We start from the raw sequence: 27,343 nt of genomic DNA on the forward strand, positions 1-27,343 counted from the left end.
ACCATACCTTTCACTTGAACACTTATTGTAGAGTTAGTAATTGGCCCTATTTCTATATTGTTATGTCTCAGGGAATAGGGATGCCTAAGGAGAGGGTGAGAGATGAAGGAATGGCCAGTAGGTGGAGCAGTCAGAACACACACAATATTTACTTACCGCTTACGTTCACTGTTGTTTATGGGTGTGATTCATGGTGCCTCAAAACAATTATAATAGTAACATCAAAGATCACTGATTACAGATGACCATGACAGATATGATCATAATGAAAACATTAAAATATTGCAAGAATTACTAAAATATGGCACAGAGACATGAAGTCAGCACGTGCTGTTGGAAAAATGATCCCCATAGGGTTGCCACAAACCTTCAATTTGTAAAAAACACACTATCTGCGAAATGCAATAAAGCAAAGCAAAATAAAATAAAATATGCCTGTACTGTACAAATATTTTCAAAACCTAAAATAAAAGTGATATATTAAGAGCACTTATAACACTTCAATGCCAGCTAAAGTTTGAAAGTAATAGGACTCAGTACGAGTCTCAAATGACAGCTTTTTGTTCTTTGAATATTTCCAAAAAATCCCCCTTTAGAAGCTTCCTAAATCTAATTTTTTATTCCCCGGATGGCAAGAGATTTGCTACAGATACTAGCTTCGAAGCATTCCTGGTTTTAGCCTGAATTAAGATTTACATGTGTTTTTAACCCCGGCTCTGCTACTTACTCACTATTTGACTATGGAGTAGTCAAATCCTCAGTTCTCTCGTTTGTAAGACGGAAATAGCATTAATAATACCTACCTCAAAGCATAGTTGTGAGGATTTGAAGAGATCATCTTCATAATGCCTAGCACAGGGCATGGCCCATTGTAAGTACCAATATGTGGCAGTTGTGGTGGTGGAGGTGGAGAGGGCAGCTGTGGTGGCCGTTAATCGCCTGCACAATAAAACATAAAAAGTGTTTCCTGGGCTTGACTGTGGTAGTAGAGTTTAAGGAGTGGTGTTCTACCCCTGGCTAGTTCTGGCTTAGAGGGCTAATTATTAACTGTTAATTAATTTTTCAAGCTTGGCATTGGTGGAAACATTTACACTGCAGAAACCATCAAATGCTACAAACCAGGGTTTCCTCCCACCCTACCTACTGCCCCAGCAAGTTACCAACACACTGCCGGCTTTAAGCCTTGTTTTGTGGACTTTATTTTTTTAAAGAAACTTGTCTAACTTCCGATTCTTCTTCTGGCTACAGATTTCCATAAATCCATTACTGGATATGATTTAAGCTTAATTTATACATTGTCTCATTTAAAACCTAAACACAAAACCCTGCTATTCGGTATTCTGCTCTGCTTCTTCTAACTAATAATAAGCTGTATTTCATTTCTCAAGTTCTTTACTCATTATCCTATTGTTTTCTATACCAGAAATCTAAAGATACTCACTTAACAAGTATACTAGTCTGTTCTCACTTTGCCATAAAGAAAGTGAGACTGGGTCGGCCGGGCGCGGTGGCTCACGCTTGTAATCCCAACACTTTGGGAGGCCGAGGCGGGCGGATCACGAGGTCAGGAGATGGAGACCACGGTGAAACCCCATCCCTACTAAAAATACAGAAAGGCCGACGGGAGGATTGGTGAACCGGGGGTTGCAGTGAGCCGGTCGGGTATGATCCTGTCTGGGGAAAAAAAAAGTGAGACTGGGTAATTTATGACTAAAAGAGGTTTAATTGACTCACAGTTGTGCAGGCTGTACAGGACTTATGGTTGGGGAGGCCTCAGGAAACACAATCATGGCAGAAAGGTGAAGCAAAAGCAAGCACCTTCTTCACAGGCAGAACAGGAGGAAGAGTGGAAAGGGGAAAGGCCACACACTTTCAAACAACCAGATCCCGTGAGAACTCACTATCACAAGAACAGCAAGGGGGAAATCTGTCCCCATGATCCAGTCACCTCCCACCAGGCCCCTCGTCCAACACTGGGAATTACAATTCCATATGAGATGTGGTTGGGGACACAGAGCCAAACCATATCAATGAGGCAATATGAAAGTAAAAATTAAATTAATTAATTAATTAACTAAATAATCTGCAATTATTTAAAGCCTGTATCTCTTTATCTGTATATTGCTGTGTATCTATGTGTCTATCTCTATCTATCTATATACTATGGCAAGAACAATATTATGTATGCATCAAATTATTTGCATTTTCCTTCTAGACACACAGGTAGACTCATGTGACTAGCTCTGGACTAAGGAATGTAAGTAGAAGCAAAGTAGAAAGATGTATACCACTTCTAAATCTAGTCCTAAAAAAAGTTCTCACACAATCTCTCATTCTCTCTCTCTCTCTCTCTCTCTTTCTCTCTCTGTTTCAGTCTCTCCCTCTCCCACCTCTGTCTCTGTCAAGCTCTCTTTCAAATCTGTCTGTCAATCTCTCTTCCTCTCCTTTGTCTCTCACTCTCTTTTCTCTTTTCACTGTCAATGGGCCTGGACATAAGTACTCCAAGATGGCAGAACCACACTGAGGAAAGAGCTCACATCCCTAAAGCACCACTGAGAAGAGAGTTGACCAGAAAAGCTTCCTGATCTGCTGTAGACTGTGACATGAGCGAAAAGAAAAGCCTACATTGCACTTAGACACTGAGAGTTCAGCGATGTCTTGTTACAACAAATAGAAACTATAAATATTATCACTCCTCCCTGTTTCTACACCAAGTCTTCAAGAAAAGAAGAGAGGGCAAGATGCCTATATTTTGGGAGGCCTAGATTCATGATAGTACCGTTCTCCATAGTTGGATTTTTTTTTAAAGAATGTTCAATGGAATGAGTTTAATGCATAGTTTACTACAGAAAATCTGGAAAATGACGCTTTGCAGATGCCGCCGCCGCCAGCAGCCCCGTACTATCAGCCATGGTCAACCCCCACCATGTTCTTCCACGTCACTGTCGACAGCGAGCCCTTGGGCCGTGTCTCCTTCCAGCTGTTTGCAGACACGGTTCCGAAGACAGCAGAAAACTTTCGTGCTCTGAGCACTGGAGAGAAAGGATTTGGTTATAAGGGTCCCTGCTTTCACAGAATTATTCCAGGGTTTATGTGTCAGAGTGGTGACTTCACACGCCATAGTGGCACTGGTAGCAAGTCCATCGACAGAGAGAAAGTTGATGAGAAGAACTTCATCCTAAAGTATACAGGTCCTGGCATCTTGTCCATGGCAAATGCTGTACCCAACACAAACGGTTCCCAGTTTTTCATCTGCACTGCCAAGAGTGGTTGGATGGCAAGCATGTGGTCTTTAGCAAGGTGAAAGATGGCATGAATATTGTAGAGGCCATGGAGCCCTTTGGGTCCAGGCCTAGGCTAATGTGTGTGTTTTTGTCTTCATTTTTAACAAAAAAGTTTAGAAAGTAAAAATTTGAAAATGTTAATAGAAAAAAACATATGGAATAAGAATATAAAGAAAGAAAATATTTTCACAGCTGTACAATGTGTTTGTGTTTTAAGCTAAGTGTTATTACAAAAGAGATCATAATTTAAAAAAATTTAAAAGCATATAAAGTAAAAAAAAGTTACAGTAAGTGAAGCTTAATTCATTTTGAAGAAAGAAAAATATTTTTTATACATCTAGTGTAGCCAAAGGGTACAGTGTTTATAAAGTCCTCAGCCCTCACATTCACTCACCACTCTCTCACTGTCTCACTCAGAACAACTCCCAGTCTTACAAGCTCCATTCACAGTGAATGCCCTATACAGGTGTACCATTTTTACCTTTTATAGCATATTTTTACTGTACCTTTTTTATGTTAACATACACAGTGGTTGTAATTGCCTAAAGTATTCAATACAGGTATGTAGCCAAAGAGCAATAGACTATACCATACAGCCTAGGTATGTTGTAGGCTATACCATCTAGGTTTGTGAACATACACTCCATGATGTTCATGCAATGGTAAACTCACTTAGAGCATTGCTCAGAATGCATTCCCATTGTTAAGCAATACACAACTGAATTAAACTAAAATAACATTTAGATAAGAAAACCACAATATAAGTGTCTTAGTCCATTCATACTGCTATAACAAATACCATCAACTGGATGGCTCATAAACAACGGAAGTTTATTTCTTATAGTTCTGGAGGCTGGGAAGTTCAAGATCATGGTTCCAGCATGGCTGGGTTGAGGTAAGTGCCCTCTTCCAATTTCTCACTGTGTTATATGGTGGAGGGGGCAAGGCAGCTTTCTGGGGTCTCTTTTACAAGGGCACTCGTCCAATCACCTCTAAAAAGCTTCACCTCCTAATACCAGCACTTTGGTAACTATGTTTCAACATATGAATTCTGAGGAGACACATTCAGAGACCCTAGGAATAGGTCCATAGGAATATTTTATGAGCTATATTTACACTTGAAGACAATTGTCATAGAACCTGGTATAATAAATAGGTAAAGTACCTTTAAACTCGTATTGTGAACTTTATTAAAGAGATATGATAAAGTCCTGAAGAAGCTATTTAACTGAGATCGGAAAACTTGAGTCTTAATCACTGTTCTGCCACTAATCCGCTGTAAAACCTTGAGCAGTCACTCAACCTCTTTGTCATCTCATAAACTGAGGAAGTTTGGAAAAGGTGATTCTGTGTGATTCTGCCCACTTTCAAAACACTATATAATCAACACTATACTTACAGTCGGGGAAATGACTATTGAGAGTTATTGAATTTAAAGGCTTGCCCTTTTTTTCTTTTTTTTTGAGACAGAGTTTCGCTCTTGTCACCCAGACTGGATGGGCGTGATCACGCAATGGTGTGATCTTGGCTCACTGCAACCTCGGCCTCTCGGGTTCAAGTGATTCTCTTGCCTCAGCCACCTTAGTAGCTGGGATTACAGGCGCACGCCACCACACCCAGCTAATTTTTGTATTTTTAGTAGAGAAGGGGTTTTGCCATGTTGGCCAGGCTGATCTCAAACTCCTGACCTCAGGTGATCCACTCACCTCGGCCTCCCAAAGTGCTGGGATTACAGGCATGAGCCACCATGCCCGGCCAAGTCTTGCTTTTTAAAAAATATTGTTGGTAATATTATGCCAAAATTGATGATCAGGCACATATCAAGCCTCTGAGAATTATATCATTCCAATACAAAACATAAGCTACTTTATAACAATCTATTTTATAATATGGTTTCCAGAACTGTGTTATGTTGAAAATCAATCTTTAAAATCACCCCACATTATCAGAAAATAATGCAAAAAATATTTTATTTCTGTTTTTTGTGTGTGTTTTTGTTTTTGTTTTGAGAGAGGGTCTCGTTCTGTCACCTAGGCCGGAGGCACGATCACGGCTCACTGCAACCTCTGCCTCCCAGGCTGAAAAGATTCTCCCACCTCAATCTCCTGAGTAGCTGGGACTGCTGGTGTGCACCACCATGGCTGGCTATTTTTTTTTTTTTAAATAGAGACAGGGTTTCACTGCTTTGCCCAGGCCAGCCTGAACAAATATTCGTTGATCACTTACTGTGGGTCAAGCTTTGTTTTAGACATTGCATGAAAAAATAAAACTATACACTACCTCTGTGGCCCAGCTACTTGTGAGGCTGAGGTGGGAGGCTAACTAGAGCCCAGGAGTTGTAGTACAGCCTGGGCACCATAGCCAGATTGTCTCAAAAAAACAAGACCAAACTTGGATTAAGATACTCTTCTGTCCTCAAGAACAGAATTCAAGAAAAATATAAAATAGCTTTAATATAAGGTAGGTATTAATATAAGACCTGGTAAAGGCATAAGCTGAGTGCATAATTCGGGGGGTAATGGGATGTGACATCCAAATGAGAACAGGGAGGGCTTAACCAAGAACTTGGCATCTAGATATATCTTGAAGATGGCTTGAATTTTTACAGATGAAAATGAAAAAAGTATTCCTGGTGAATAGAACAGCAAGAGAAAATGTGAAAAGCTGAGAAAATGTAGCACATTTTCAAGAAAAAAAAATCAAATTGATGAGTTTGACTTGAGTGTAGAGAATAAAATAAGTCATGAGAGGTTATACAGAGACAGCCAATTATAGAGGGTCCTAAATACCAGGCTGAAGGATACATACTCAGTTTGAAATATGCAAGTGGGTCTCTGAAGATTTTGATCAGGGGATTACAAGACAGAATATTTTGAGGGAAAAAAGGAGAAAGCTAAAGAAACTGTGTGTAGCAAGGCCTCTTGACGGTGAAGAGTCCGGCAGGCAGGCTGAGGGTGAGGCAGGTTCCAGATAATGTCGATAGCTTAAGGGGAAGACAAAATATTGGAGCAGTCAAATGTCAGTGGAAGCAATTAGATATGGACTGTAGGACTGCGAGGAGTATGGTGACATGAAAGTTTCTTTCACTTTTTCAAAGTCCCAGAGACTCTCAGGATTCTGCGAGAGAAGCTCCCCTGCAGGTGAATGCTGTTACCCTAAATTCCTCACTTTCTCTGGTAGTTATCAGAACTAGGAGTTGCTCAGCATATTAGCAAAATTAAAGGGGAAAAAAAAAGTTCTAGATGTGCCCTATTTCCAAAGTAAATATAGTCCCTCCAAAATGTGGGTAAATAAAATTTTTAAAGATCAAATTGTGTGCTATATATCCAGGAATCTTGGAGTACAAGATGTCCTTTTGCAAAACAAAGGATCATTTTGTGCCAAAAGTAGCTGCCCAATAATTTCTATCTTTCAACCTTCTTTTAAACCTATTGCCCCTTTCTAATAAATCTAAAAATCTCAGGCCCTTTTTAAATGTTATTCAAAATTTCAATGTAAAATGATTAAGAACACATCAGAGTAATTATATAATGAAATGTGTTTTTTTTTATTACTATACTTTAAGTTCTAGGGTACATGTGCACAACGTGCAGGTTTGTTACATATGTTTACATGTGCCATGTTGGTGTGTTGCACCCATTAACTCGTCATTTACATTAGGTATATCTCCTAATGATATCCCTTCCCCCTCCCCCCTCCCCCCACCCCATGATGGGCCCTGGTGTGTGATGTTCCCCATCCTGTGTCCAAGTGTTCCCATTGTTCAAAGCTGAAATGTGCTTCTTAAAACAACATATGCTCCTTCTGATTCTGATGTCACCACCAGCTACCTCCCAGAATACACCCTTATCCCACACCAAAAGACCTCTACAATATTTGAACAAAAGCACTGACTCTAAAACAGAGTCATTGTTTGCAAAAATAAAAAGATACACCATTTGAACTTTGCTGTCTCAGAGCTAATTGCACAATCAAAAGAGGGCAAGTTTATTAGTGAAACTTCCTAATTATCTTTACACTAAAGAAGCTAACTACAAACAGAAAAAAAAGAATACTCCAAAAGTCATATATTTTTTGGAATGCTAATAGATTTGCTTTTCTAATTATGTTTAACATAATTTATTATTGCATTTCCTAATCCCACACTGACATAACATAGGAGACAGATCACAAACAGTGCAGATTAGAAGAAGCCAGTGAAAGTTTCAAAATGTGTTGGAAAAACCCGTAAAACAGAAAACTCATACAGAAATTTGAGAACCAAGATACTGTAAGGGTAGTGACTTAAAAGACATCTAAATAGTCCTTCGCAATTTTTTTTGTCATCTTTTTAGGTTGGTAGTGTTACATTACAATTGAAAAGTTCATTCCTACAGTTCTATAATTTTTTTAAATTTCATGTCGTTTTTTTCCTTGCTTTTTTCTTTCTTGCTCCTCATATGGTTCCCCACCTTCTGCAGTACCTAGACACGATCCATCAGCTAGACTGTCATTTCTCAGGAAAGTACTGATGCAAAAAGGGAGGAAAGTCATCAAATGAGTTGTCGTTTTCATTTTTACAGATGAAAACACTAAGCTGATAAATATCAACGTCAAAATTTAAATCCCAAAATGACAGCTTCTTACATTTATACAGCACTTATACTTTTTAAAAGATTTCATACATATAGTGTAAATTTACTTAACTTTTTTTTTTTTTTTTTGACGGAGTCTCGCTCTGTCGCCCAGGGTGGAGTGCAGTGGCGTGATCTCGGCTCACTGCAAGCTCTGCCTCCCAGGTTCAAGCGAGTCTCCTGCTTCAGCCTCCCAAGTTGCTGGGATTATAGGTGCATGCCACCACGGCCGGCTAATTTTTGTATTTTTAGTAGAGACGGGGTTTCACCATGTTGGTCAGGCTGGTCTCAAACTCCTGACCTCGTGATCCGCCCGCCTCAGCCTCCCAAAGTGCTGGGATTACAGACGTGAGCCACCACACCGGGCCAAAATTTACTTAACTTTTATTAGATAATTTTATCTAAAAATCGGTTCCTGAAGGCAGGGGAGAGATATGCTAAGATTCATATTTGTGATACTTGCATTTTTTAAAATTCCACATATAAATATAAAAATTAGGGGTAAAAATGTTAAGTAAACACTTGCTTTTTTAGGTTTTCCTTAAGCCATGTGGTTTTATAAAGTTATCTATAAAATTGTTCAGATTATTTTACATATTTTGGTGTAAACTTAAGCCAATAAGAATATTTAGCCAGATGTCCAGTCTAAAATAAACCTATCAGCAGGGCACAGTGGCTCACTCCTGTAGTCCCAGCAACTTGAGAGGTCGAGGCAGGCAGACTGCTTGAGCCTAAGAGTTCAAGACCAGCCTGAATAACATGACAACACCCTGTCTCTACTAAAAATACAATTAGCCAGGTGTGGTGGTGCACGCCTGTAGCCCCAGCTACTCAGGAGGTTGAGGTGGAAGGATTGCTTGAGCCCAGGAGGCAGAGGTTGCAGCAGGCTGAGATCCTGCCAGTGCACTACAGCTTGGGCAACAGAGTGAGACCCTGTCTCAAAAAATAATAATAATAATAAATAAAATATAAAATAAAGTAAACCTATCAAAAAAGAAACTGAGGGTAAAAAAACTACTTCTTCTTTCTGTCATCTCTATAGTTCATGAGGATTTGTTCTTACTCAAATTATTTGAGCATATTTTGTTGTAGCATACACACAGTATTTTGAGAATTACAAACCCAAAACAATGCATAGAGAATGTGCCCAATAAGAGAATTGAATGCATAAATAAGTTAAATTGAATAGAGAGCAAAAGGATAGGTAAGTGTAATAAGAAAACTTCAGAATGGAAATAGAAGCAGGATAATTTCAGTGATATCTTATAATAAAATGACAACTGGGAAATGAATGATTTAACTCATTGATGCTTCTACATAATTTATTTGTGTTTTTAAATTCCAGGCGCGTTTAAAATAAAGGTAAGTCTAAAATTATATCAAGCTTTTTTTCTGTGCTAGAAATGCTAAAAACTTGATATTTTGTATTATTTGTTGACTTATTTTAAGAGAAATTAAGTCACATTAAAGATTATTTAAAGATTTGTTTCCAATATGAAAAATTCAATATTCTTGTGCCCTGTGACCTACTTATCCACTTTTTCGTTTTTGTTGTTTCAGTATTCAATAATATGCTGAGATAGTTTAGAAAATGAAAATTTTCATACTTAATTTCTCAAGCATATTAACAAATTGCATCACATATGAACAGCTGCATATAAAGTGGACCAATGTCTTTGAACAAAGCAGTGAATGCCCTCTAGTGTTTCTTGCTAGAATATCTGTTTTAATAACAGAAAGATAAATTATATATTTAAATGATATTTTTATAACTATTTAAAAAGTAAATTATAAACAACAGAATCTGAATATGTAAAATGTTTCAAATGTAATAAAAAATAAGAGTAGCAACACATATAGTCCAATCTAAACAACAGATATTATTGTAATGTATACATGATGGTGATAGAAATCAGAGATGTTCTGAGAGTTTTTCAGATGTGAAACATATATCATGTCTCATTTCTAGTACTACTTTTCTAGCTAACTCTAAACTAAAGTACCTATAGAAGTCTGTTTTTTTCTTTTTTTGAGACAGGATCTCGCTCTGTCATCCAGGCTAGAGTGCAGCAGCGTGATCATGGCTCACTGCAGCCTTGAACTCCTGGGTTCAAAGGATCCTCCCATCTCGGCTTCCCAAATAAGTGGAATTACAGGTGCACACCACCATGCCCAGCTCATTTTTTATTTTTTGTAAAGACAGAGTCTTGCTATGTTTCCCAGGCCAGGTCGAACTCCTGGATCAAGCAATCCTCCCACATTGGCCTCTGAAAGAAGTCATTCTCAAAGCAGCAGATACACATATTTTGGCCCAAAGCCATACCCGTGCCCTGTCCATGAGCATGCATACACAGAGCTGCTATCTCTAGAAGATAAAACACTATCCCCATGGGCATCTGCTGCCTCTGCTCAAGTCATCCTGTTAATAATGGCCATAGGGAAGCAGTAAAGAATACCATTTACCTGGACACTCGCCAAGCCTGCAATTTTCCAGCGTGCCTTGCCTTAACTTTACACGGCAGCAATCATTTCAAGAATATACAATCCTAAGAACAAAAAAATACCAATACCTCAGTGATAAGCATCAGTGCCTGGTCTATCTAGTGCAGTATTTGCTTAGAGAGAAGAAACGAACATCAAAAAAGCATGTTGGTGAATATCTGAGCTTGTCATGACTTAACAGATAGTGCATGTCATCTTAGAAACTAAGGAAAGTGATTATAACTGTCACAAATGAAAAAAGTCATTGGAAAATATTTGAGTTGAATACATCAAGTAGTGAGTATCTGTTATTTTCTTGCCCAGCATCCCTTCACTTTCTTTTGGGGACCACCCCTCTTGTATTGCACAAAACTGGCATTTCACAGAAGATATTTTACTTTCTTCAGGACCAAGGAATGGTCTCAGAGTATAACCTTACCCAGACTTTAACTTAAGGAGTATCTTAGGCAGAGCAAAGAGGGGATGAAAAGTTTCTCCCTAGACCTCAGAGCCTCCTGTTCCTGCACTTCCCAAGGCCTAGATGTTCAACTTTTCCTTGGAGTCTGTGTGAAATATCAGTAGCTCATTTTTTCCTCTTTTTGCTTAAGTTAACCAGAATAAGGATGCCTAATTAAACTACTTCATAATAACAGTGTTACACTTATCACAGTTAAATGGTTGCATAAAGCATGAAGAACAAAATTAAGTGGAATAATTATTTTGTATTTTAACTACAAATGAATAATTTATGGACAATATTTTATCATGTAAGAACATTATCAGCTATAGTTTTAAAACAGAATTTGTGGAGATGTTACATTATTAACTTACTTTCATGAAAACCTATAAAAGAGCACAATAAAAAAATTAAAACAAAAATATTATTCATTGTTCAGGTCTACAGATAAACAAAGATGTCTTCTTTCATTCTGTGCTTTGTCAGGTTCTATAAAAATGTGTTTCCTCCACCACTGCCTCAAAAATTGAAGGGAGAGAATTAACCTCTCTGTCTCTCCAGAACTTTCATGCAATTCAAATTTACACTTAGTTTTGTTTCCATTTTTAACCTACCAAAGGTAGCTAAGTTATAATCTTTGTCTTTGTTAATAAATAATCTATGTATTTTACATGAAAGAAGCAAAGCAAAATAAGATCTATTTTAAAACATATTTGTTTATTTAAATAGTTGCTTCAGAAAATTTTTACTTAAATATCTTTACATGTACTATAAATTTCAAAATTCCTATAAAAGATCAGAATACCTACTTACATTTTTAGCAGATAATTTTATTAGAAATACAATTAAACTATGATTATATAACCTTAAAAATGCAATGTGCTTTAGTTTACTGAGTGTTCTCAAGTGGGTTTTTTCATTTAAGCCTTATGACCATGTGAATGAGAGTCAGAGAATTAAAGCCCCATCTTACAGATAAGGAAAGGGAAGTTTAAAGAAGGTAAGTGGCTTACCCAAGGTAAGTGAAGCCAAGACTCAAATGCAAATATTCTACCTCCCAGGCTATGGTTTCTTTCCATTCTCTTATACTACAAAGTAATCTGAAGTTTTATTTTCCTAGAGTTGCATTAACCTCTTAGTGTAAATATCAATGAGATAGAAGCAAACCAAGTACATGGAATGACACAAGATCCCTGGGCAGTTTCCAGAAATCGCAAGTTACTGGTGCTTATTGCCTTTCTATCAGGAACTGAAGTGTCTTTCACTTCACATAGTTGATTATTCTCTAGGATACTCCAATAATGTATATCCCATTTCAATGAGAACCAACAAATCTGAATATGCATTTGCATCATCACCAGCACTTAATATTGAAAAATAACACTAAATATGATTTGTTGTGTGGATAAAAAGTGACATTAAAGTCCTTCTCTTCATCAGTAAAAAAAAAAAATTTTTTTTTTTTTTGAGATGGAGTTTTGCTCTTGTTGCCCAGGCTGGAGTGCAATGGCACGATCTCGGCTCACCACAACCTCTGCCTCCCAGGTTCAAGCGATTCTCCTGCCTCAGCCTCCCGAGTAGCTGGGATTACAGGCATGCACCACCACACCTGGCTAATTTTTAGTAGAGACGAGGTTTCTCCATGTTGGTCAGGCTGGTCTTGAACTCCTGACCTCATGTTATCCACCCACCTCAGCCTCCCAAAGTGCTGGGATTACAGGCATGAGAAGGCATTTTTCTAGAAGCGATGTTGGATTTGCATTGATTTATCATCACTCTTGTCCAAAAGCCCTTGTGACTGGTGCAAACAATAACATGCTGACTAAACTAAGTAATTAAATATATTATTTTAATATACTTTGGTCAACTCTATCAGTTAAAAATTGGGGGCTTTTGACCCTGTCGTTAATATTTTTATTATATAAATTTATTTATATTTATTAATCCTGTCTTTGCATCTGTTTCTCTGAGATCCTGGAGAATCAAAGGATCACAGAGAGCCCTTATATCTTATATGGTATATAGTTATATCATGTAAATAGTACAATTATTTTGAATTTTAACTATAACATCCTTTGAGATCTTGTAGTCAAAATACAAAATAATTATACCATTTTATTTCATTCTTCATGCTTTGATGCCATGGAGCATCAAAGCGTCAAGTGGTTCCACAGGACACATGAACTTTTCCACACCATGCACTAATTAGCAAAGCTCGAAGAGACCTGGACCTGAGTTTAAGATTTCAAAATCTAATTTAATGCATAAGAACCAAATAGTAGATCACCCAGATATTAGAAAATAAGATCAATGTCTCCACTTGCTCATTTTTCATAAAAGTTCCAGAAGGGAAATTGTGTTAGCCCAGGACCTCAGAGAAACAGATAACAAAGACAGGATTAAATATGTCAGGATTTTAATAGTGGGAAATGCCTGTGTAAAAAGAAATAAAGGAGGAGCTTGGAAAGGCTGGGAGAGCTGTCAGACTGCATCCAAGTCTGACCCCAGGATGAGGGAGAGAAGGTTGAATGGAAGAATCCTACACTGCTCTGCATCTAAGGATTGTTTGTCAAAGCCCTGGGGAAGTACTCCAGCCTAAGCGGTGGAAGGAGCCCCACCTGTCTTCCAGAACCAAGACGGCCTCAGTATCGCCACAGCAGTCAGTCCATTGGTAAGAGCAATGAATGGGAGGTGTGGCTGACTTCAAAGCACAGCAGCTGGGTGCTCTGTCTGTGAGGTGCATTTTCATGCCTGCCAAAGATAGGATGAAGGGAAGGTGCATGAGAGAAGTTTCTCTAAAATCTTTTAAAATGTTAAAGGAAACATTTTTTATCAGACATACATTAATTACTTCATAAAAGAATTAAGTCCATGTAATTTTGGAACAATATCAATAGCATTACTATAAACAGAAAATCGAGAAAAGCATTTTGAATTTCAATTTTTAGAAAATGTAAAATCATCAAATCATTTTTAAAAGTCTATAGTTTCATTCAACACCAGGTGGAGCCCTTTTGCTTTTCAAAACTAAAAGAGGAACTTTTTCTTAATTTAATACAGGCTTAGGCTGATTATTTCATAACTCTTAAGTCATCATTTTAAATCATTTTAAGACTTTTGCATTATATTTATCACCATTGTAAACCTGATTTTTTTCCAAATACCATGGACTAGCTAAAACTGCAATGTTAATATAAAGCCACCAATTCTAAAAGGTATTGTTAAATATCTAAAATAAAGTTTTTAATAATATTGTTTTAAACATTGTATACTTTTAAAGGAAAGAGTTAAAATGTGATTTAAATTTCATATTCAATACTTGAACAAATCGAACTACTTAAAATGCTCTCCCAAATCTCTAACTTGCTACATCATCATTCTTTTTATCCAAAATACCTTCTCTATAGAAAATGTATTGCTTTAAAACAGATTTCAGTTAGCAAGCAATGAGTTTCTGAAAATTTATATATTTAAAAAGCAAAAAAAAAATTAAGTTAAAAAACAGATTTCAGGTTATAAAGTATAATATTTTTAATATCTGTCCTGTGCCAATCAGAAAGTATAGGATAAAAATAACAATGTTTATAAAGTAGACATGCTTTTTCCAAGTAAATTGTAACAGCAAAGAGGCATTATTTATTCTGTGTCTATGCTTCAGAATTCTGTCCTTCTCATTGCAGGGAAATAGAAACAGATAAATATAAATACATTTTTGTAATAAAAATGTTAATGATAGGGTTAAAAGCCCCTAATTTTTAACTGATAGAGTTGACAAAAGTATATTAGAAGTGTATATTTAATGGCATAATTCGTATACATTTTTACTTATTCATCCATCCAAGAAATACTTACAGAGATCTTCCCATATGCTGAAGAGACAGGAATAAATAAGACATTCATAGTACCTGCCCTTGAAAGTTCAGAAGGCATTCAATGAAGCAAGCATTATAATAAAGGCTATTGTAATTAAGGAAACACACAGTACTCTGGAAGCACCTAGCAAGGGAACCTAAGGGCTAACCTAATCTGGGGACACAGAAGACCTTCCAAAGAATTGAAATTTAAGCTGAGACTCCTCAGTAGGAGAGAATGAGGCAAAGAACAAAAGGCGGGGTTGGTGTTTTTATGTTTATTTTATTTTTATTGACATATAATAATTTTACATAGTTATAGGGTATCACACGATATTTAGATACATGTATATATTGTGTAACCTTCAAATCACGATAAAAGGTAGGGTGTTTAATGTGAGCAAACAGGTTTTAAAAGGCCTTTGGGTGAGATAAAGTAGGTCAAATTCTAGAAGGTAAAAGCATTTCAACGTAGCTAAAACACAGAGCTCTAGAGGAAGGGTGAAAATAAAAGACCTGAAGAGATTTGTGAGAACCAAATTGTGGAGGCTCTTTCAACAGAATTAGGAAATTTGGATTTTATCCAAAAACAATGGGAAGCATAAATCAAGGTTCTGAGTTAAAACATGAAAGAAAGCATGTGATAACCAGACTTAGAATTGTTTAGTGTCTACAAGGGCAGTATGTTTGATGAATCATCAGTACCTCTACCAAAGTAAACTACTTACTTAGACATGATAATTTCGGCTTTTCTTATCCATTAGAATAGTAGCATTGAAATACAAGCTCAGTTTATATAATGATTGTTGATTTCAATGACACTTTTACCATCACACCTCTTGAAAAGTTATACCGCCTTTCACATTATCTGGGGTTTTTTTTTCTTGTTATAATTACCTTTCCCCAAAAAACATGCTAAGTAGATTTAGTGTAAAAAGTGATATTTCAATATTACAGTTTTAGAAAAAGACAGTCACCATTTTACTCAATACATTTCTAGTCAGGAAATTTCAAAATGGAACAAATTTGAATTGAGTTCCACCTTTGGATGGTCCAAAAATATTTTTCTGTGTGGACCTATGCCAACAGATCTATGCTCTGCAGTTTGCGCTACACATTAGCTAATTCCGTGTGTTTCAAAGCACTGTAATGTCTACCCTGTATTTTTCTTTGAAGGTGGTCTTAACTGTTATAAACTTTATTTTTTATTTATTTTTTATTTATTTATTTATTTATTTATTTTTTTTTTTTTTTTTTTTTTTTTTTTTTGAGACGGAGTCTCGCACAGTCGCCCAGGCTGGAGTGCAGTGGCGCGATCTCGGCTCACTGCAAGCTCCGCCTCGCGGGTTCATGCCATCGTCCTGCCTCAGCCTCCCGAGTAGCTGGAACTACACGGGGTTTCACCATGTTAGCCAGGATGGTCTGGATCTCCTGACCTCGTGATCCGCCCGCCTCGGCCTCCCAAAGTGCTGGAATTACAGGCATGAGCCACTGCGCACTGCCTACAAACTTTATTTTTAAGTGTAATTTGAGTGCAAATAATTGTGATCTCTCTAAAGTCAAAAAAATTGATGAAGATCATGCAGAAAAAAAGAATGCACCTTTCAAAGAATGACTCCCCAAGCCCCCACATCCTCCTTCGCCACCCACTATCAAGCCATTTCTTCCTCCTTTGGAGAATATAATAAATCTTCTTCATGTTACATTTTATGTATGACCTGTTTATTTACTTTCAAGTTGTTTTTATTACTTATATTTATATTATTCAAATGATCTTTTTTCTATCTGTGAAAAGTGTTTGGTTATCTTGGGTTGAGACGGCATACACTGTAATTTTCCTGTTAAGTTTCACAGAAAGAAATTTTTTAAAAATTTAAATTTATGCCATAATTTTAAGGCATATTATTAAAGAGTATTTATTTATCTCTCTCTTGTTTAACTGCCTGCTCCTGTCTTTTCATTTTTCTTTTGGGGTTTTAGTCTCTTTTCACTCCTTAATTTTTTTAAACTAAAAAAAGTGTTATTTAGCTATAATTGACATACAATAAGTGGCACACATTTAAAATATTTAACTTGATGAGCTTTGACACATGCATGTGTATAAGAATCACACCGATTTCCCCCCACATGAAAAGATGCATAATTTCACATATAATTAGAAATGCCAAATACTAACACAATTTTTCATGTTTCAGATAGGCAAAAATTCAGGAGCTTTTCCATACACACCATTAAGAAGAAATGAACAGGGCACTCTCAAACTTTTTACATGGCACTACAAAATGATGTAATCTATTAGGAAGATATTAGCAAATTGCATGTGCATTTATTCTTTGTGCCAGCATTTTTACTTCTAGGAATTTACCGTGAAGGTATACCTCACCCAAAACAAAAGGTTATTCAATATGGCATTACTGATAATAGTAAAATATTAGGAACGATCAAAATGCCCATGCACAGGAACCTGGTTGAATAAACAAGATGGAGTATTACGCAGGTCTAAAATTGAACAAAGAGCTGGGACTCCCTTCCTCACAAGGTGCACAGAAATGTGAGAGACCTGCACAGAATTGTCTCTCTCCCAACACCCAGATCTTGGTGTCTAAATACCACCCCTTACTTTTAAATAAATACATAAATAATTTTTAAAATGAATTTCTTTGATAAACAGTTGATTATAAATTTGGAGCAAGGAAAGTTCAAGGTGAATTTGAAATATTGTATTGTGTTGGAAAGCAAAAGAATCCTGAAAAATTGATGGAGATGTTCAAAGGAACACTGGAGTCAGAACAATACCAAATTGGTAACATAATCAGAAAAAAAAGAGAATTGAAGTATCTTTATAGTACAGTAATATGACTGCATCTTGGGTGTGATATACTATAAGGACAAAAAAACTGCAAACAACTACTGAACTTACAATGACTTTGGCATAATAATTCTAATCCCAATTTATATGAAATGCAGGAAAGAGCAATTGTGTGAATTTATTGATATTCTTAGGAACTAGGGCTCTCTCTGTTGGAGAAGGGAGATGTAAATACGGATTAGCGGAAGGAGAGGAAGAACTTAATGGCATTGTTTTGAAATACAAGTTGTTAGTATCCACTCATGATTTTAAAAAAATATATTTCCTAGTTTTCTCCATTGAAAAGGCATGGAAGCAATGACATATCAGTAGCAGTAAACACACCCATTCCCCAGTGTCAAGAACTGTACAGAGTCTGAGATGTTATCCTACTTGAAACCTGACAAGCTAGCCTGCCAGTTTCATGAATGCCAGCAGAACACAAGAAACTCCTGGGTCAGCAACAAAGGAGTTTATTATTCATGGAAATAGAGTTCCCGGAGTATCAGCATTTGCTCCTGTTCTCCAACCTCAATTTCCACAGAGCAACATGAAAAGAACCAGGTAATGCCTGCACACGCAGTGGGTTCTGTTATAGGAAAGAAACCCTGAACTTAGCCGAATCTTGTAAAATGGGAAGGCTGTCTGACATTTGCCCCAGAGAGAGACATTATCTTGATTACACTGGACAGTAAACAAACCTGGCCTTTGTTCTGGAGAAAGACTTCATCTCTGTCTTCCAAGGCTGTTCACTTCACAAACACCCTGGAAAAAGGAGTCCAGAACAAAGAGCTGGGACTCCCTCCCTCACAAGGTGCACAGAAATGTGAGAGACCTGCACAGAATTGTCTCTCTCCCAACACCCAGATCTTGGTGTCTAAATACCACTTCTTACTTTTAAATAAATACATAAATAATTTTTAACGAATTTCTTTGATAAACAGTTGATTACAAATTTGGAGCAAGGAAAGTTCAAGGTGAATTTGAAATACTGTATTGTGTTGGAAAGCAAAAGAATCCTGAAAAATTGATGGAGATGTTCAAAGGAACACTGGAGTCAGAACAATTCAAGTATCAAAAAGAGTAACTATGGAATGGATTTTAACACATTAAATAGAAAAAGAATCGGCAAGGCCACAGTGATCCTTTAAAAAGGTAGAGGGAGTTCATCCTTAAAAGAATGCCAGCTAGTAATATAAAAGCAATGAGAGAATGAGAAAATAGGTATGAATCTTCCATGGACACCAAAACTCTTGGTTAAAAAGTTATTGAGGAACATAGACTCAAAACGTCACTCCAAAGATTGTTTATTGATTACAAATGGGAAAAGTTACTATTACAGTGGAGAAATCTAGCAGACACCACCTTAACCAAATGCTTAAACTCATCATTACCAATGATGAGGCAAGTTGACATTATATGCAACCTGGAGGGATGCATTGAAAGCAGTATCACCTACGTATTATTCATATTAAAACATGTTTAACCTGATACAGTCATAAAGAAACTATAAGATAAATCCACATCATGGGCCAGGCATGGTGGCTCACATCTGTAATCCCAGCACTGTGGAAAGCAAGGTAGATCGCTTGAGCCCAGCAGTACAAGGCCAGACTTGGCAACATGGTGAAATCCCATCACCAATAAAAATGCAAAATAAATTAGCTGGGTGTGGTGGCATATGTCTGTAGTCCCAGCTACTCGGGAGACTGAGGTGAGAGGATTGCTTCAGCCTGGGAGGCAACGGTGCAGCAAGTCGAGATCGCATCACTGCACTCCAACCTGGGTGACAGAGACCCAGTATACATATTTTTTAAAAAATTCCAAATTGTGGCCTATTCTACAAAACAACTGGCCTGGACTTTTCATAGATGTCAATACCAAAACCAGAAAAAAAAAGGACTGGTAGTATGTTTAAAATGAAAGATTAAAGAGACTGACAACTTAATGCACAAATAATTATTGATTGGCTTCTAGTTTTTTTAAAAAATAACTAAAATCTTATTGAAAATTTTGGAAATCTGAAAATGTGGACCATTTATTAGATAACACTAATGTGTCAGTCATATTGTGATAATAATATTGTGGTTACATAACAGAATGTCCTTTTTCTTTGGAAACAGAAGCTAAAGTATTAGGAAAAAAACAATGTGACCTCCACAACTTATTTTCAAAGAATTTGGAAAAACGGAGATTATGAATGTAAAAAATGCTCATTGATGAATTCTAGGTGAAGGGCATATAGATGTTCATTTCAGCTTCTTTGAGGGTTGGCAATTTTTCAAAATAAAAAAGTTGAGAAAAAATTAATAAATCATATTCCCTGGTCATCTTTCCAACCTGTATTCCTGATCTCTTGCAAACGTTCAGCCCACCCATTTTTAGGATCATTTAAATTACCTCTTTGGAAACATTTGCCTATTTTCTTATTATTTTATTATGGAGTCTATTAAAACTGTGCATGGAATTTGCTATCAGAGCACATGACTTTGACCTAGGGTAGATGATAGCCTTTATTTTGTATCAACATTTTGTTTAAAATCTTGAATTTCTAGGCTGTCCACACTGAGATTACACTTTAACTGATTTTCAGGTCTTTCACCTGGTCCATAACTGATAACACATAGATAAATCTAATTTGGATTAATTTTTCATACATTTTCAATCACTGAAATTAATATGCCTTTTTTTGTCTATTCATGTAGTTACCAGTTTATTCCATAGTCATTAAAATTCCCAAAATAGCTTAGCAACAAGCAATATCTTCAAATACGTCACTGCTTATTCTGACTTTCCAGTATTTATAAGTTGTTAAACCCATCCAGTTCTACCTTCCCTTTCGGAGGCCTCTATTGATCACAATTCTATTTCCAGAGACTTTTCATTTTATGTCTCTAAGACTTTTTACACCTTTTAAATTGTCTACCCGCCTCATCTTTTCCCATTGTAACATTGATGGAAAATTTTGTGAAAGGCTTTTTGAATGATAAAACAAATTATGTCTATTGTTTCTGTGTATCCTTATTCATATATGCCCCCAAAATTAATAAATGAGCCAGACATGATAACTTTGAATAAACTGTGCTGCCTTTCCCCTACAGAAGGCATTTGCTTAAAGTTACCAAATTCCCTTTAGTCCATTAAAGGTCAGAACACTGATTTTTTGTGCAACCACTGCCTTATTTCCTTTTAGGTTTCCTCTCACTTCCTTAATTCTCAGTTATGTGAACACACCATCCTTATTTTTACAACTTCACTGTGTCATTAATTATATCTGGACCATGACAGAATAAAGACACTTAACAAAGGCACTGCATCTTTGTAGCATTTCACTGTCTATTCCTACCTCCTACACAGGTTCTTACACATTCTTATGCTTACCTTTCATCTGTGTGATGCCATTAAAAGGAGAGTGAAGGGTGATACCATGCATTATGAGACAGCATTACTGTTAGCAGCTCACACAAATACACAGCATCCACTTGAATGTTCAAAACACACTCCCATGCTCTAAGACTGAGTTGTATCTTTGAAATGAAGAAGTCAGAGGTTTCGCCGCTGGTGCTCTATGCCATTTAACAAATTTCCAGCTCCTGAAGAGGGAGGCATATGCCAGGCCCCAGAGAGAATAGAGCAAGGAAAGAGCCCTTTTCACCTATTTTGTTGTAAGGGTTTGCACACAGAAAGGATTTGGATCCAAGCAAATAAAACTTTTTTTTTTTTTTTTTTTTTTAGTCTCAGTCTCACTTTGTCGCTCAGGCTGAAGTGCAATGGCACGATCTCTGCTCACTGCAACCTCCACCTCCGGGGTTCAAGTGATTCTCCCGCCTCAGCCTCCCAAGTAGCTGGGATTACAGGTGTATGCCACCCTGCCTGGCTAGTTTTTGTATTTTTAGTAGAGACGGGGTTTCACCATGTTGGCCAGGCTGGTCTCACTCCTGATCTCAAGTGATCCACCTGCCTTGGCCTCTCAAAGTGCTGGGATTACAGGCATGAGCCACCGCGCCCTGCCCCAAGCAAATAAAACTTTATCTACATATCTGGCTATCATCCTATTTATCTGTCACTCCACACACATATTATTATTCAATGCTTAGGATGAAAACACCTGAATATGCATTCAGGGGTCCAGGAAATGGCAAGAGTGTATCAATTGGATATCAGATGGTGGTGGTATAGATGCTCCTGCTATGTTCTAGAGCGACAGCAGTGGGACAGCCTGAGACAGGGCAGAGCTTGGTACATCAGAGCTGAAAACTAACTCCTGAGAAAGTGGCCAGGATCCCTAACCCTGGAGGATGCCAAAAATCTAACAAGATGCCTCATCTGGTTAGGAAGATAGAACAAGAACCAAGTGATATAGGACATTAAAAGCATTTTTAATGGATGATATAGTGATTTGCATTTAATAATATTCATTAAATATTTGTTAAATAAATAATATGCATGAGGGAAAGTCAGAAATGCTAAATTGCTATAACCCTGCTGTTATGCCTCTCACTGTCTGGAAGAGTGTATACATATAGAACATTATCAAAAAGAACAGTCTTACCAGAATCCTGTCATGAGCACAGAGTTCAGCAGGTAAAAACATTTATTTCCTGTCTACATTACACAGGCTGGTGTGTACCCAGAAGCTCTGTCTTCGTTATTCCTTCTCAGCCCCCACCTCACCTCCCACATATTCTAGCCTCCCCCTGCCAGATGACCCACCATTCTGGTGTCTTTTGTGGGCAAGGTCCTTTGAAGTCTACTTTTTCTTCCATTTTCCAGTGCAATGATGGATTCTCAAATTCTTCAGAAAGCTGAACCTAACTAAAAAACAAAACTCTTTTTAGATAATTGATAATAGCTCTAACCCATTTTTAAGCTAAAAGACTCCTCCTAAATAATGATGTGTAAATAGAAATAGAGAAGCCTGCTCTGCCAATTATAAAAACTGAAGAAATTTACTCTTTCTAAAGGAGTAATGACTAGATTAAGATATTTCTATAATTTTAAAAATCTAGACCTCTTACGTGCAAAGCAGATTCACTGTGCACTAGTTATTATTTCAGCCCACTGCATCCCCGGCTGCACCTGTACTACTTGTGGGAGTCCAGTGAGACAAAACACTCACACATGTTAAGAAGTTACATGCAGGTCGAGTGCAGTGGCTCATGCCTGTAATCCCAGCCCTTTAAGAGGCCGAGGCGGGCAGATCACCTGAGGTCAGGAGTTTGAGATCAGCCTGGCCAACATGGCGAAATCCCATCTCTACTAAAAATATAAAAATTAGCCGGGTGTGGTAGCACATGCCTGTAATCCCAGCTACTCAGGAGGCTGAGGCAGGAGAATCGCTTGAACCTGGGAAGTATAGGCTGCAGTGAAGCAAGATCGCACCACTGCACTCCAGCCTGGGTGACAGAGTGAGACTCCATCTCAAAAAAAAAAAAAAAAAAGAAGTTACATGAAGCAGATTTATTACTCACAGATAGTCAGCAAAGGACAACAAAAGCCTAGGATTCACGATGAGCCAGTCCCCCAGGACTCAAGAAAACTACCCAAGGCTGATGGAGTCTCATCTCCATGTGCCCCACTTAAAATGCAGCTGAAAGACCCCAGGAAGCAGCCCATTCTGGGTTTTATACCCTGGCAGCTACAGGACGCACTGGGCTAAAGTGTTGGAGGGCATTCTGTTTCTAGGGGTGACTGAGCCATGTGGCCAATTCCTCCTTATCTCAGGCTACTGCATTCCCAGCACATTCTACAATTATTCTTGAGAACTGCATGTGAGAAAGGAGGTAGAACTGGGCCAGTCCAAGGACACCTGGAGAACTTTCCTGACTACATATGCACTGTCCTGAGGGTAGAAGAACACAATTAAATCCAATGTGTCAAGGGTAGTCAAGTATTAATATATCATTCCATACTTTGACTCATGCTATATCTTCTTCCTAGGGCAGAGAGCTCATAAATGGTCACTACATTAAAGCTGCAAGGGTGAGCCAGTGTTGGAATGGACACCTGTAGCCACCGGAAATGCCAGAGAATAAAAAGAATTTCAGAAATTCTCTAAGGATTCACACTCCACTTCATTTTTCTGTTCAATACTAGATTCCACTAGTGCAACATCCTTGCCAGGGGTCCTGCCACCTCTACTGATGAACCCCTTTAGTGACATAGAGCCCCATGACACTGGTGTGTCTTCTTTTATATCATGTTAGATGCTGTGGAGCACATTGATCTCTGCCCCTCTCATCCCCACCTTTAGGAGGGAAGCATTTATTCTTCCACCCAGCTGGGAATGTTGACATCTGTGATTCTCGGCTGAGTTCCTCACCAACAATTTCCTTCAGCTGAAGATAATTACCTTGCCCAAGGTTATGCCTCTTTTCTAGTTTAAATGACAGGTTAAGAGGATACAAGGACCTTTCCCTCTTGCTTCAACTCAGAACAACTCTGAGGGACCATCTCATCTGAAGTACATGGGATCAACTGAGGTCTTTGTTGAGCCTGCATTACCATTCAACAGCTCCCTCTGCCCAGTCCTTCCTTCACTCCCCTATAGTTATTGATCCTAAGTTTATTGTGATCAATAAACTTCTCAATAAACTTTCTATATGGAAATCTCTATCTCAGAGTCAGCTTCTCAAAAAGCCCAACTTGCATTTTATATTAAGTATAAATCTGCATTCATATAAAGTCTACTTGTCCTAATTCTAACTTCAGAATATAAACTGAATAAGACAATCTCTGTTCCACATGGTGGCCTTTAAGATGTTTGAAGGCAATTATTATATATGTGACTTCTGGTGAGAGCTCCAACCTTTAGAGTTTGGGAGAAGAGGACCAAAAAATGCAAATGAACTACAGTCAGAAGAATGTGGTGTCTTGGAAACTATGTCTGCATCAGAGCTGCCAAGCACTGCTAGAGATTATTTCCACCCACAAGGCCTACTGGGTGAAATTGTTCATAGTCCATTGGCCATCACCATTCCTGAAAATACCCTGTATCAGTTTTCCATTGCTACATTTAAAAAATTGCCACAAACTTAGCAGTCTTAAACACACTCATTTACTAGCTCTCCATATTGTAGGCCAGAAGTCCAGGCAAGCTCAACATGGTTCTCTGTTTATGGTTTTACATGGCAAAACCAAAGATTCAGCAGGACTAACCTCTTATCTGAAGGATCTGTGGAAAAATCTTCTTCCAAGCTTATCCAAGCTGTTGGCAGAATTTAGTTCCTTGTAGTTGTAGGATTGAGGTACCCTTGCCAGCAGTCAGCCAGGGGCCACTCTCAGCTTCTAGAGGCTGCCCCTCCATCTGCAAATCAGCAATGCCCCCATAGAATTCTTCTCAAGAGCATCTCTCTAACTTCCTCTTTTGCCATCAGCTGGAGAAATCTCTCTGCTTTTCAGGGCTCATGCAATTAGATCTTTCCCACCCAGATAATCTCCCCATCTTAACATCAACTCTGCCATATAATATCAGATCATTACAGGATTGATACCTCAGCCCATTCTCAGGTTCTGAGGATTAGGGTAGAATGTCTTTTGGGGGCCATTTTAGAAATCCTGCTGAACAGTGCCCTGAACATGCCAGACAAGCTCTTTACATTTATGACACTGGTCAGCCCTGTCTTCCTCTCACTACATCAGAATGATCTTTTCCATGCTGTTTTCAAACCTCTATCCCCTACCTGCCCTCTCATATTTAGCAGATGATCTTGTCTACCATTTTACACACCCAAAAATAGAATCCAGCTGTCTTAGTTTCCCAGGGTTGTCATACCAAATTAACACAAACTGGGTGGCACAAAATGACAGAAATTTATCTTTTCACAATTCTGGAGGCTAGAAGCCCTAAATCAAGGTGATGAAAGGGCCATGCTCTCTCTGAAGGTTCTTGGGAACGATGTGTTGCATGCCTGCTCCTAGCCTCTGGTGCTGGCAGCAATCGTTGGCATTCCTTGGCTTATAGATGCACCACTCTGATCTCTGCCTCTGCTGTCTTATGTCACTGTCTTTCTGTGCCTTCCCATTGACTTCCCTCTGTGTGTGTATGTCTCTCTTCTCCTCTCTCATAAGGACACCAGTTATATTGGATTAGGACCCACCCTAATTCAGTGTGACCTCATCTTAACTTGATTACATCTGCAAAGATACTCCTCCAAACACAGTCACGTCCAGGCACCAGGGGTTAGGATTGCCATGTATATTTTGAGGGGACATGAACCAACCCATAATGCCCCCTGACTAGAAGACTCCATCTTCTACCATTTAACTTACAAACCTTCACACCTGCCCTGATTTGTTGTCCGCAGGATACCAGACAGCAGTATCCCCTCTGATACCAGACAGCAGCATCCCCTCTGATACCAGACAGCAGCATCCCCTCTTCTCTGTAAGACAACTCATTTTTCTTCCTTTTATGCTCAGCCTCTTCCTCTCAGTTATTTAATAGATTATCCTCACAGTTATTTTAACCTTACTCAAGCTTCTGCCATTATAATAAGGTAAGGGAGGAAGGAATAGAAGAAGGAAGGAAGAAATCTGCCTGAACGCCACATTAACCCATAACTAATTCTCTTCTGATGCAAACTGCAGAAGAGCTATTTCTGCTCTTTGCCTGCACTTCGTCCCCTCCAACTCACTCTCCCATCTGTCTCAATACATCTCCCCACCACCACTACTCCATACAATCAGCACTCACGAATGACCTTCTTGTGCCTAAATTCAAAGGACATATTTCAGGCTTCATCATCCTTGACTTTCCAGCGGAAACATTAAGTTCCCTTTGCTTCCATGATTTAAGTCCTTTCTTTCTCTGGCCACTTCTGTGTGTCCTTTCCAGGCATATATTCTTCTATTCTGCCATTAAATACTGCTGTCCTTCAAGACTCACTCCATTCATAAAGGCAATGACAACAACAACTAAGACTCATTCTTGGCTATCCATTCTTCATAGAGCAAACCAGGGTGAATTTTTTTTAAATAGCTCACCATGTCATCATGTCAGTCCTGTACTTAAAACTCTTCAATGACTTTATTTTGTTGCACTGAGGATAAAGACCATAATCTTTAAGGTAGTGTATATAATCTGGCCCCTGCTTGCCGTGTATACCTAGAGACAGAAGTTGAAAAAAGAGAAAAAAATTTTAAAGATGTGCCAGAAATTTATATTATTAAAAAGTCAAAAAAAAAAACCCAATAGATATTGGAAAGGATGTGGGGAAAAGGGAATACTTTTACACTATTGTTGAAAATGTACATTAGTAAAATCTCTGTGGAAAACAGTATGGAAATTTCTCATAGAACTAAAAATAGAATTACAATTCGATTCAGCAATTCCACTTGTAGATATCTATTTAAAAAAAAGAAATCGTTGTATCAAAAAGATACTTGCACTCAAATCTTAATCATAGCACTATTCACAATAGCAAAATCATGGAATCAACCTAAGTGTTAATCAATGGATGATTAAATAAAGAAAATGTGGTATATATATACCATGGAATACTATGCAGCTATAAAAAATGAAATTATGTGTTTTGCAACGATATGGGTAGAGCTGAAGGCCATTATCCTAAGTGAAGTAACTCAGAAACAGAAAATCAAATACCACAACTTCTCACGTATAAGTGGGAGCTAAGGGATGGATACTGTATTAGTCTGTTCTCACACTGCTATAAAGACATACCTGAGGCTGGGTAACTTATAAAGAAAAGAGGTTTAATCACCTCACAGTTCTGCAGGCTGTGTAGGCTTCTTCTGAGGAGGAGGCTTCAAGAAACTTACAATCATGGTGGAGGGCAAGGTCTTCACAT

The 27,343-nt window shown here is 37.9% G+C and overlaps 1 long non-coding RNA gene across 2 annotated transcripts; it reads right to left on the minus strand.

Moving 5' to 3' along the window:
- Positions 1-803: 803 nt before the first annotated feature.
- LOC131383121 (uncharacterized) lies at positions 804-27,343 on the minus strand. Of its 2 annotated transcripts, XR_009212901.1 has the most exons (6): positions 27,217-27,343; positions 26,520-26,640; positions 22,248-22,349; positions 13,454-13,586; positions 10,361-10,443; positions 804-939 (listed from the first exon to the last, which is right to left on the minus strand). It is a non-coding gene; the product is annotated as an uncharacterized LOC131383121 (long non-coding RNA). The 2 variants fall into 2 exon arrangements; XR_009212900.1 differs by lacking the exons at positions 26,520-26,640; positions 27,217-27,343 and adding an exon at positions 24,693-24,777.

Source organism: Hylobates moloch, unplaced genomic scaffold (assembly GCF_009828535.3).
Source record: "Hylobates moloch isolate HMO894 unplaced genomic scaffold, HMol_V3 SCAFFOLD_3, whole genome shotgun sequence".
In the NCBI taxonomy this organism is placed as follows: Eukaryota; Metazoa; Chordata; class Mammalia; order Primates; family Hylobatidae; genus Hylobates; species Hylobates moloch.